Source organism: Dipodomys spectabilis, unplaced genomic scaffold (assembly GCF_019054845.1).
Source record: "Dipodomys spectabilis isolate Male_0828 unplaced genomic scaffold, ASM1905484v1 ptg000138l, whole genome shotgun sequence".
NCBI classification, from domain to species: domain Eukaryota; kingdom Metazoa; phylum Chordata; class Mammalia; order Rodentia; family Heteromyidae; genus Dipodomys; species Dipodomys spectabilis.
In genome coordinates this window covers 1,685,001-1,698,889 of record NW_024870815.1, presented here as the reverse complement: position 1 = coordinate 1,698,889, position 13,889 = coordinate 1,685,001, and positions in this window count along the sequence as shown.

The window sequence follows — 13,889 nt, the reverse complement described above, 5'->3', positions numbered from 1 at the left end:
ATGACAGGGAATGAGAAGGTTTTGGAAGGTTACTTTAGACAGGATGTTTGGGAGGGCTTCATGGAATAGCAGTTGATTAGAAAGTAGTGGGGAGATGAGGAATAAGACAGATAACTCCCTGCATATCTGATGGGAGAGATTACAGATCCAAAGTGAACAAAGGCTGAACTGTATGGAATCCTTGGTCCTAAGAGGAGATCATAATATGTAATCAGAAGCCTAACACTTAAAAATTCAAACAATCATTCATCAAAGTTACACTTGAGGAATAAATAATTCATTTGGGGAATTTTACTCATAGGTTAGAAAGAATGATATTGCATCATTTGCCAAGAAATGGAAGGACCCGGAAAAAAAATTATGTTAAGTGAAGTAAGTCAGGTTCAGAGAGACAAAGGTTACATCTTTTCTCTCATATGTGGAAGCTAGAATTAGTTTATACTAGAATTAGTTTATACATATATAAGTAAATACTTGCAAGGTATTCAAGTGTACACAGATGTAGTAACACAAATATGGTCGATTCAGGAGAGAGCTTTGCAATTCCTTTGAAAGGCTAAGGCAAAGGTCAACAAACTAGAAATGAGGGAAGGGGATGAGGTGGGGCCAAGGGGAGGTAGGCAGATGGCTGAAGAAAAGCAAGGAAGGAAAAAATGCTGTAAAAAAATTCAATGCAGGGCTGGGAAGGAGGCTCAGTGGTAGAGCGCTTGCCTTGCAATGCATGAGGCCCTGGGTTCGATTCCTCAGCACCACATAAGCAAAAAGAAAAAAAGCCGGAAGTGGCGCTGTGGCTCAAGTGGTAGAGCGCTAGCCTTGAGCTGAAGAGCTGAGGGACAATGTCCAGACCCAGAGTTCAGGCCCCACAACCGGACCAAAAAAAAAAAAATTCAATGCAACCTCCATACTACTTTCCAAAGTGGCTCCCCTATGACCCGGCAATCCAGTTTTGGACATTTACCCAAATGATCACAAACAAGATCATATTAAAGCTACCAGCACAACTATGTTTATTGCAGCATTATTTACCGTAGCTAAGATATGGAACCAACCCAGATGCCCCTCAGTATATGAATGGATCAAGAAAATGTGGCATATATACACAATGGAATTCTATGCCTCCATCAGAAAGAATGACATTGCCCCATTTGTTAGGAAATGGAAAGACTTGGAAAAAATTATATTAAGTGAAGCAAGCCAGGCCCAAAGAAACATAGGTCCCATGGTTTCCCTTATTTGCAATAACTAGTATAGGTCTGAGTCAAGCAGAAAAGGTCAAATAAGTTGATGTTAGGCGAAATGAAGCCCATGATAAAGACTCAAATGTTTTTGCTTTCTTGCTATTGTTTCTAACATATTTATAAGATATTTCTTTGTTGCTTTGTATGTCCCTCCCCCCTGCTATAACCACTATTTTCACTATATTTAAAGATAATTAAAGGAAAACAATAGTTATAATATTATAATAGTTATAATAATAATAAGACATGTAGGAGTCTATTAGAGATTTGTGGACCCCACAATATATATATTTTTAGTGGCCTCAGAGGGCATACAACACAAGTATTTTATTTTTATAAACCTTACAAAGTTTTTATTAAATGTATGACTGAAGAAGCATATGGCCTAGGCCTTAAAACCTGAGAGACGTGTAAACTCCAGGTTCATTTGCTTCATGTCACATCTACTACTAGAAGCACCATGCATTTGAGAGAAAAAGAAATCATTACTCTTGCTATTATCTCTTCTATTTATGACCTAATAAGGAAGTGGCAGTTTGAGGTTAACATAGTAGGTTTTCTAGGCAAGCACCTAATTAATAATTGTACAATTCCATTCCTGAATGAGGAAACGAGGCCATTTTGGTGATATGGATAAAGCACTTGGGTGAGATTCGAGGCTTTTAATTTTAGTTCTGTCATTTGCTAGCTGGAGGAACAAAGCATAAGACACAACTAAGCTGCCACTCACCCCTCTTCCTGCGAGGAAGAGTTTCATTACAGCAGCAATTTACTGACTTTGCAATAGTCACCCTATTGGAAGGCTACCTGTGCTGTGTGTGTCATTTTCATAAAAAGTCACAATAGTTATTTAAATCTATTTCGGTGTTCTACTACTTCATATCAGTTCTAGAAATCATTGTTTATAATGGAAGCATAATAATAGGATTGATAAAAGAAATTAAATGGGAAGCTGGGTGTGGTGGCTCAGGCCTGTCATCTAGCTACACATAGGAGGCTGAGATCTGAAGATCATGGTTCCAAGCCAGATGACAGGACAGAAAAGGTTTGAGAGATGCTTATTGCCAGTTAACCGTATAAAGCCAGAAGTAGAGCTGTGGCTCATGTGGTAAAATGCTAGCCTTGTGCAAAGGAGGTCAGGAAAGAACCCAGGCCCAGTTTAAGTCCCAGGATTCCCCCCCCCCACATATACACACACATACAACACAATTGAATATAATATCTCTTTGACCCACCCCCAGCTTGAAGAGAGATCCTTTATATATTTCCTTATATACTTTAAATATATATTTAAATATATTTATATATAAATATATATTCTTATATATTTAAAGAGAGATTATCAAATGGCAAGCTATTGGTAAACTTACATCTGTTCCAAGTTAAATCTTTCAATGATGTAAACAACATATTTGAAGAAAATTTTAAGTAAACAACTTTGGTATATAAATACTTTAATTTATTTCAGACCATTTAGTGTGTCTGTATGCCATTTAAAATAATTTTAGGTTTGGAGCACCAATAGGGTAATATATCCCTGTCTTGAAAAAATTAGATTTTTATAATCTAGTTTATGGTTCATTTTTTTTTTTCTTACATTCCCATTAAAGCAGTGCTCAGCCAACTCCAGTTTGAAATTCAAATTTGATCCGCTTACTTTTTTGCAAGTGAAATCTTCCTGGAATGTAGCCACACTCATTTGTTTATATATTGTGCACAGTTGCTTTTGCACTGCTACGGCAGAGAACTTCTGAAGAAAATAAAAAAGGGCTGGAAAAACACTACCAGGTCTTGTATAAATGTGAGCCAACTTTTGTACTCATGAAAAGAGTGACTGCCTTTAACACTATGGCTTTTGTGGGCTGTGTGCCTACTATACCCCATATTCTTCTATACCTCATATTGTGTATCATGAACATAGATCTCTCAAGATTAGATATAATGCCTACTTAAGATAAGAGGTTTATTTGGATATTTGTTTTAAGTGAAAATTAAATATTTGAAGCAAATTAAATAGTCAAAATAGGACATTAGAATATGCCATACTCAGCCCAGCACCTGTGGCTCATGCCTGTAATCCTAGCTACTCAGTAGGCTGAGATCTGAGGATCACAGTTCTAAGCCAGCCAGGACAGAAAAGTCTGTGAGACTTATCTTCAATAAACTACTCAGAAAAAGTCAGAAGTGGTGCTGTGGCTCAAGTGATAGAGTGCTAGCCTTGAGCAAAGTGCTAGCACACTATCACTTGAGCAAAAGAAGCTCTGAGATAGTGCCAAGGTCCAGAGGCAAGCACCAGGTCTGTGGGGGGTGGGAGTGGGGGAAGAATGTTATACTCACTGGAATAGCATCAGCTATTAAAATTATTGTAGAAGAATATTTGTAAACTTAGAAGGGATGCCATTTTGTTTGTTATTTTGTTTTAGAGATGAGGTCTTGCTAACTTTACCAGGGCTTTGAACTATCAACATTCCTGCCTCTACTTCCAGAATAGCTGGGATCATAAGTGTGTTCCAGCATGACTAATTTAAGAAGAAATTTTTGAATGTTTCATTTTTCATTCATCTAAGATGTCCCCTTATATTAGCACATTTATTTATTTATTCTATTTTTTTATTATCTTTAAACATTTGGATAAAGAGTTTTAATTCAATATGTCAGTTTATGTGTATAAAGTATTTTTATTTCAATTCTATAAATCAGTTAATAAGTACAATGCCTCTTGATCAATGTCATCCTTCGAGTTCTATTTCACATATGTAAATCAAGTATTATAACTGTGTTTTTCCTATCCTTCCTCTCTTCATTATTCTGTTCCCTCTTCCCTTGACTTCTCCCTATAACATGTTCAGCTTCCTGGTATTCACTGTTAAACCATAAATTAACCGTTTAAAGAAGCTACTCTTTTTTTAAAATAAGTTAAATCCAGAGATGTTTAAGGTGCATCTTTCAAGAATTCTTCTGAAATTGATAACCAAAATCATTCCATTATTATTCAGGTTCTGAAAACTTTAAAGTAAATGAGAGATGCCACAAATTTCTTCATTTCAAAACTTTTAGTAACATCTATTATTTGTACAGGGGGCTTTACTGTGATATTTCCTTATACATCTAATACCATATATACATATATATAATGAAAATCATCTTCTCTATTACTGTCTCTTACTTCTACTTTCAGTTTATTTTCTTCACATTTTTCAGTAGATTTTAATGTTTTTCTTTCTTAGGTTCAGTGGTTTAAACTCAGAGCTTCAAGCTCGATAGGCAAGCCTCTACCACTTAAACCATGCCCCCAGCCCTTTCACTTGAGTTATTTTTAATAGGATTCACAATTTTTGTCCAGATCAGTCTGAATTGCAATCCTTCCAATCTGTTTTCCACATGGCTTCGATTGCTTATATGAGCCACTGTTTCTGACTTCATTATGCTACTTTATTCACATCATATATTGTTAACATATTCAACCCTCTCTCACCTCTCCTTTCCCCTTCTATTCTCATTGGCCCTACTCAAACAGTATCCCCATTACACTTATGTTATAATTCCATGATCAGTATCTATAATGTTCATATCAGAGAAAATAAGTAATAAATAACAAGCAGCAACTATCATTCTCAGTTTGAATCAGTTAACAAGATGATGATCTTCAGTTCCATCTATTTTCCTCTAGATGACATAAATTCATTCTGCATTTTTTTGTTTTTGGTTTTTGTTTTTGGTTGGTCGTCGGGCTTGAACTCTAGGACTGGGCGCTGTCCCTGCGCTCTTTAGCTCAAGGCAAGTGCTCTACCGCTTGAGCCACAGTGCTACTTCTGTTTTTTTGGTAGTTTATTGAAGATAAAAGTCTCACTGTTGTTTCTACCCGGGCTGGCTTTGAACCGCGAACCTCAGATCTCAGCTTCCTGAGTAGCTAGGATTACAGGCATGAGCCACCAGTGCCCGGCTCATTCTGCTTTTAAAATTGAGGGAAATGATAATGAAAATGTGCCATATATCCACAAAGCAGTATTATTGGGCAAAACTTTAAGGTTGAAAAGGAAAGCTAAAATTTTTTCAATATGTTTTTATTGTAAAAATACTGTATGGAGGAGTTACAGTTACATGGTAAGGTAATGAGTCCATTTCTTATTGAGCATTGTTACCACCTCTGTTGTTTCCCCTGCCATCTCTTCCCTCCCCACCTTCCCAACTCCTCCCTCCCCCACCCCAAGTTGTAAAGTTCGTTTTCAACATTGTGTCTTGTACATGGCATTGTTACAATGGGTCATCCTGTATCCTTATTTTAGCATTGTGTTATTTCCCTTCCCCTCCCCAAATTATAAAAATGCATATACAAGATGCAGAGCACCGACATCAAATACAGTGAAAACAGGGCTTATACCGTGGGTGAAGAGAAACAAAAAAAAAAAATCACATAGTACATTTTAAATACATTAAAAACAATAGAAAGAAAGAAAAAAACACTTGTGTCCCTATCTTGGGGTTCATATCACTTAACATCATCTTATATGGTCATATGTACATAGCTTTTGAATATACCATACAGAGGGGTTACAGTTACATGAGCAAGGTAATGAGTACATTTCTTATCAAGCATTGTTGCCTCCTCCTTTGTTTCCCTCCCAGCTCACCCCCCCCCCCCCGCCCCCCCCCCCCCACACCCACTCTGCCTCCCACACTGTGCCAAAGTTGTAAAGTTCGTTTTTCGGCATAACGATTTATACATCTCATTGTTGCAATGAGTCCACCTGTATCCCTATCTAAACGATTTGTTTTTCCCTTCCCCTCCACAAATTATACCAATCTCAAATACAGTGAAAGCAGAGGTTATACTGTCGGGGAGGGACATACAAAGCAACAAAGAAATCATTTATAAATATGTTAGAAACAATCTCAAGAAAGACAAAACATTTGAATATTTATCTTGGGGTTCATTTCCCTAACATCAACTTATCTGACCTTTTCTGCTTGTCTCAGACATCTACTAGTTATTGCAAATAAAGGAAACCATGGGATCTATGTTTCTTTGGGCCTGGCTTATTTCACTTAATATAATTTTTTCCAAGTCTTTCCATTTCCTAACAAATGGGTCAATGCCATTCTTTCTGAAAGAAGGTTGCTTTTGAATATTTCTGCTTGTCCTAGACTTATACTAGTTATTGAAAATAAGGGAAACCATGGGACCTATGTTTCTTTGGGTCTGGCTTACTTCACTTAATATAATTTTTTCCAAGTCGGAAAGCTAAAATTCTTACATGTAAGATTCTGCTACCAAATATGAAAACACCATTTATTTGTTGTGATAATATTTCTTTAAAATGATTCTTATTTTCTCTTCAATGTATATTTGGCTAGTAATATTAGTTACATCATTTACAATATCTGAACAGGAGTATTTCCTTATATATCTTACGTACATTTTCCCAGCTTTATGGTGTAGAATGTGTCCTCATTTCCATGTTCTCATTGTTATGTCTCTGTTGATATGTCCAGACCACTTGATTTCTGCTTTACTTTACTCTACAGGCTTCTGCTTTCTTGGATGAGATTCATTACTTTGCTGTTACCCTAAGCCATTTTAGAGATTGATGGTTGCCCTTGAGGATCGTAGAGTCTGGCTTACAATTGTGTTCCAACCCAACAACTATCATCTTTTTTTTTTTTTTTAACACAGAATCTCTGAGTAACAACATCGCTCTCAATCCCAACCTCCAAATTCATTACTTCTTTCAGGGTCATTTGTAAACATTTAATTTCAGTCACTAATCCATATTTTCTTGATCACCTTCAAAATCTTAAATGCAAATTTGAGACTCCACTACCACTAGCTTTTTCCTACCATCCTTCTTACTCAACAATAGTACCATACTAACTTATCATACTTATCCCCTGATGTCCTAACCAGATCTTATTAGTTTCTCTTTATTTTTCATCATACATGATTCTCTTTTCTACTCTAGCATAACTTTGGCTATAAATCGCATCACTGCATCTGGTCGAACCACTCCTAAATAACTCCATGCTGCTGATCACATGTATGGTGCATATGTGTATGCCGTTATATGTTATAGACCATGATAGACAATTTGCTCCAGGAAAGTTAGAATGAGTTTGTGACTTTAAATGAGCATCACTATCCCACAATACTGTGACATTTGGGAAATTATGTAATCACTTAATCACAATAAAAAAAAAAAAAACCACCAGAAAACTAGAAGTGGCGCTATGGCTCAAGTGGTAGAGCATGAGCCTTGAGCTGAAGAGCTGAGGGACAGCTCCCAGGCCTAGAGCTCAAGCCACACGACTGACAAAAATAAAGGAGAGATCTTTCATGCGATTGTTTCTAACATATTTATAAGATTATGTCTTTGTTGCTTTGTACATCCCCCATGGTATAATCCTTGCTTTCACTGTATTTGATGTTGGTATATGTGGAGGGGAAGGGAAAAAACAAATCGTTAAAACAGGGATACAGGAGGACCCATTGCAACAATGAGATGAACAAGTCGTTATGTTGAAAAATGAACTTTACAACTTGGGAGACGGGGGGGGGGAGGGGGGGGGGAGGCGGGGGGAGAATGCGAAGGGATGGGAAGAGTAAATAAAGGAGGAGGCCAAAATGCTTGATAAGAAATGTACTCATTATCTTGCCCATGCAATTGTTACCCCTCTGTACAGTATTTTCACAATAAAAAAATACGTTTATAAAAAAGTAAAAATAAAAATATCACTGAAAAAAATAAATAAATAAATAAAACGCATCATTGTAATTCCTCACTTTAATTGTTTTACTGTCCATTTTGAGTCCATGTCCCACTATCATGTCCTTCCCTTTTTAAGTTTTTTAATTGTTATCATAAAAATGATGTACAAAGGGGTTACAGTTATGTAAGTCGGGTAAAGAGTACTTTTCTTTTCAGTCAGCATTACTCCCTTCCTTGCTTTCTCCCAGGTTTTCCCTTCCATCCCTACAAATAACTTGTATAGCTTATTTTCAATATGGTGTCCAGTAAGCACCGTCACTGCATTTGCCTGTTCTTCTCTGAAAACGTGCACAATTACCTCTCAGTCATGTGTAAAGTACCAGCCCTGGGCGAACTCAATCCTTCACCTTCTCTGTGCCTTGACTGAGCAGGCGAATAAAGCTTTTCTAGGTTTCACTCCTTATAATGTTATTCAAGGCTTATATATTCAAAGGCTTATATGTTCAAAGCTTTTAATTATTGCTCATGTTTTGAAACAATAATGTGTTGATTCTAGTAGGAAAGTACGCTTATTTTCACATCCTACAATTATTTTGGCAACCAGTAATTACTGACTGTCTAATATCCAGAAAATTGTTCTATCCATCAATTTATTTATTCTATATACGGATGTCATTTGAAATCACAATTATCAAGTTAAGTCAGGGATAAATAATTTCACTCACATGTAAATTCACATAATCAGGATAGGATATGACTCAGGAAAAGATCTTACAGGGCAATATTAGTTACCAGCTTTCAGATATTTCTTTACCTCATTAGTCACATCTTTATCTGTAGCTGGGCTGCAGCAGGGCAATAAATTTGTTTTGCATTCAGAATCTATCAATGACGCTTGGTAGTTTGGAAAGTTTATGGTGTAGATAGTTCTTGTATTATGTAGCAGATAGTAACACAAGCATGGAGTCTAACCGTAGCAGATATTCCATCGGTATCTGTGAATAAATAAATTCTAGAATCTTCCACAGGCAAACATGTGACTTGAAGAGAAAATGCTACTGGTTCTACAAGTATCACAGCTACCATCACCAGTATCAGAGAAAGCAGCAGCAAAACTGTAACACTAGACAGTGTTGAAATCACCTGACCTGCTCCTGTCTTCTCCAGCCTGTCAGAGAATTATATCAGAGGAAACAGTGTGTAGATTTCTTTGTCTTGTGATCATAACCCTAATATGATACTTGACTGACTGTCTCTGCTAATAGTGACATGCCTTTACTCCTACTTCACCTGTGAAGAACCTGTCTAAGAGTTGATGGATTGAGATGAGAAGGGACTCAATTAAGTAATGGCCTCAAGCAAGAGCGGACTCCATAGAAGGCTCGCCTTTGAACTTGTAGTGTTGAATTAAAGGGCACAGCTGTTACAAAAATCAGAGAAAAGAACAAGGTTATACCTGTAGGTTCATTCAATACCTATATTTTCTCAGCTCAGATAGCAGAGTAATATAATGATAGCTTGCACAATGCTAAGATTAATTAAGAAATCTTGACTGCAATTATTTAGAAAACCCAAGGGAGTAGGGAATTAGATCCAAAATTAAGTGTGAATTTCAGAAACGGAGATGTTTTTTTAAAGGGTCTCTATTAGGAAATGACTCATGGGAAATCTGTAATAAAACACTTAAAAGTTCAATAGCAAAAGAATTTAGCAAGATCAGGTGTTATAAACTTACAACCAGGGCTCAGAAATAAAAAAAAAATTGGGTAAATGAAAGAGAACATTATAAACAACTTCATAGATATTTTTCTGGGAGTAATTTCTTTAAGCCTGTCACAGTCTAAGTCTAAGCTTGATAATTAGTAAAAGGATCAAATCAAAATCTTTACCAAATTTGTCCTAATGAATTGAAAATTTGTGGCCATCACAAAGATTTGCCTGAATTATGAATCTGTCTATAGTGCATCTTATATGTTCACACCCAGAGTTGTGTACATTGTTTATTAGATATCTCAGAATCTCATTATTTTCTTTTCCTTTTTGTCTTTAGAAATGCTGAAAATGAAAAAGTAAATGATTTTAATTATGATGGAAAATAATTAGATGTGAAAAGTCAATTTTTATTACACTATGATATTTCTTCTTTAACATTTAATTCAGTGAAACCTACTTGTAGTTGGTCCTCAGGTAACTATTACCTAGTCAGTTAGCTGTAACAATTTTATTGGCTTTTTTTGTTTTTTGTTTTTTTTTTTGGTTGGTTGTGGGGCTTGAACTCAGGGCCTGGGAGCTGTCCCAGAGCTCTTCAGCTAAAGGTGAATGCTCTACTTCTTGAGCCACAGCGCCACTTCCAGTTTTCTAGTGGTTTTTATTGGAGATAAGAGTCTCACAGACTTTCCTGCCCAGGCTGGCTTTGAACCGCGATCCACAGATCTCAGCCTCCTGAGTGGCTAGGATTACAGGCGTGAGCCACCGGTGCCCGGCTTTGGCTTTTTTTTTTTTTGGATGAATAGATGGTACCCTTGAAAACTTAATTCATTCTTCTAAAATTAGCAAACAAACATTGCAAGAGGGTAACAAATTGTTTCATCTGTCTCTCCTATTACTTTTAAATTTTAAGAGGCCCACTTTATGGTCAATTGTGCTAGATAACAACAATGATTAGTCTAAATTTTCACTGTAGCCTGTAAGGTTTATACATGCAGCATAAGAGCTCATGCTCAGGACAATTCAATGTTAAAACATACTGAGTTTAAGATCTAAGGTCTTACTAAAGGAGAAGAGATAAATTATTAAAGAACACCTTTTTATGAGTAAATTACTAGAGATCAATTTTGGTGGCTATGAGGTATAGGTTAGGTCATGATAATCTAGGAGTGTGGTTTTTTGCTGTTTACAAAATACCTCCATCTACATTTTCTTATGATCCTCAGAAAGCCCGGTAACGATGAGTAAACAAGCACGTTTATTATCTTAAAAGAAATTGAGAATCAAACAGGTTATGTGATCTCATTATATTGCTAAGTAGATGGCAAACCCAGAATTTGACTGAACACAGAATCACTTTATACATCCCAGTAAGCATGGCTATTTCCCTAAATATCCATGGTTGTTATCTGTTAATACTGTAAGCCGACTGACTGGAGAATACATTTTTAAAAACCCCATCACCTTTTGCCAAATAACTTGGTAGGTAATTCATGCACTAATTTATACAGAGAATTGTTTCTCACTCAACTATAATGTCAACATTTAACTGTCTTTGTTGTTTCAAAGGTGGTGTGCCCTGGCATCTATCAGGGGTAAATGACAGCTGGCTGTGCATTAAGGAAGCTCAAGGACAGTGTTCTCACAGAAGGAGAAACGTGGCCTTTTCACCTTTGCCCTTTGAACTATTTAACTTTTATAACCATTTGAGTCCATCTTTGAGCATGTGTTCTAGAATTCTTAAAGTATAAAAGTTCAGTTCCTATGTAGACAGATTTTGTCAAATATTAGTTTTACATTCTTTTACAAGGGTCATTTAGGTCCACTGTAAAGTTCAGAGTCTTTAAAAAATAAGGAACATCAATATTTCTCCTTTTGGGTGAGGATTCTTTACTGTGCTTTAGAGTCTTTTCTTATTTAAGAAGTTGCAGAAGAATAACTTATTCTCAGAATACTGGAAAATGAGTGTGTGAAAATCTTTCCAACTTGTTATGTGACACAATTAGAAGAAATACTGTTTTCTGAGTTCTGGCTGGGAAAGACTAAAGGAACATTCAGAAGCTTGTCTGGCTGTCATAAGCAGATCTTGTTAATTTCTGACGACACAAGCCAACACTAAGAATACTAACCTCAGAAAAAGTTACTCCAAGATCAAGATAGAAGGAGTTTTAGTATTCCTAACAATAGAGACAAGAAACAAAGTCTTTTGCCACCCACAAAAATACTTAAAACCTCTTCATGTGTCCAAAATTCATGACTACTTGTTTATCGGTCACATCCTTATCTTTCTTCCAGGGACATTTTTTTTTCTCAGGAAGTACTGAGGCTCTCAATCATAGATGCTTCCCTGCCTTTCTAAGCATGTACTTGAGTGAATGCCTGCTCCCAAAATTTTTCTAAGTCACCCAACCAAGCGCAATATACTGAGGCATGCTAAGGTTCCTTCACAACAAATAACAAACCAGACTTTCTTCCTGAGAGGTGCTCTTTGTAGGACATTTACATATATTTGACCTTTGTTTCAATGTCTCTCTAGTTAGTTAAAGTGGAACAAATTTTGTAGGTATTCTTGTCTTTGGTTTTATTCTATAAATTGGTGATATAAATATTGTATGACTTCTTAAAGTATCTATTGTGATAAGCCACATAAATTGACTTTTTACATTTCTTATTGAAATTTTTTTTTATTTTAATTCCATTTTTAGTCAGACAAAGGGGTTACCATTCAACACGTCAGTTTCTGAGTACATTGATCAATGTCACTCACTCCTTCTATCATTCTCCACTCTTAATCCCATCCATCCGAAGACAAAAGAAGGAAGTAGTAGTTTGGAGCCCTCAAACATCCTTTATTTTTCTACCAATCAGTGTTTTTTATTTGTCTTTGATTGTAAAAACTAGTATGAAGATGAATGTGAAAAATACCATGACTTTTTTTCTTGTTCTATTTTTAAAGTTTTAAAGATCTTGGAAAAGGCTGAACATGATTAACTTTTAAAAGAATATTGATCTGATACAGATTTGAATGTAGTTTCCTATCACGCATTGGATATATGCAAAAAATATTCCACCCAAACAATGATTTATTCAAGAAAACAATCCTGGCACAAAATATGTAGAAATAATTTTCTCCTCTTATTTTATTTTTACCTTGTTATAGGTATTTAAAATATAAACATTATGATTTTTGATTCAATCATGTGTAATACAGTTCACAGTAATTGAAGGAAACAGAACTTAGGGCTTTAATTTCTTTTTTTATGGTGTATATGAACATTTGGTAGAAATTTACTGTAATGTAAGATAATCTAAATAACTTTGCTTAACTTTGCTTTCATATGCTTACATTCTTTCCCTTTTCTCTTTATACTTTAATAAGAAATTTCACAGAAGTATAATTTAACAAACATTTAAACGAGAGATACTTTTTTAGTTATTGCAGTTACTAGCTATAAAATACCTGTAAGCGCCTTCATCAGAACAAAGCCCTCACATCATAACTAGCTCAATAAAAACTGGCTACACATTTATTTAGGAAAGAAATAAAAACTGATTCTGTCTTCAATTTTAAAAACAAGGCCTGAGGAATATTAATGATCCTGACTCCACTGTCATTTCTATAAATGTTCAGAAGTTGAATTTTCTTATTTAAATGCCATTTAAATTTTAGACAACTTATAACTTTATAAGTTGTCTTAGCATTCCAGCAGGAAAAAAAAGCTGACAACAAATTGTGCATTTGAGGAGAGTTTAAGAGAAGAACTCTTTCCAAAATCATGGACAACACCAATAAGGGACATTGAGTTTCTTTGGGCTAGTAATAGTTTGGGGTTCTATCTTCTCTGAGGTTTGAAATAATTCAGGGAAGAACTGCTCCCTGAAATACAGTGGACATAGTTACATGAAAGTCACTCAACATGCCTGCTAGCCTCCTGGACTGCTTACCAAAGTCAAAAGTAAGCCAGAGGGCAAGGGTTCCTCAAGATGTGTTTCATGCTGAACAGTTTTTCTCCAATGATTCAGAATTTAATGGAGAATCATCAAAATTGGAATATGGAAACAAAAGGTACATAGCTTGCTTGTGATCTTGGTGGATAATCTCGCTATCCAGTCAGAAAACATTTATTGAACATCTACTATAACTATGTTCTCTGCTAGGTGCTGAGAATGCAAGGTAGACAAATAATCTACACAAACGGAGGAACCACATGGGACTAAGGGACAAAACTCACTGTAAAGG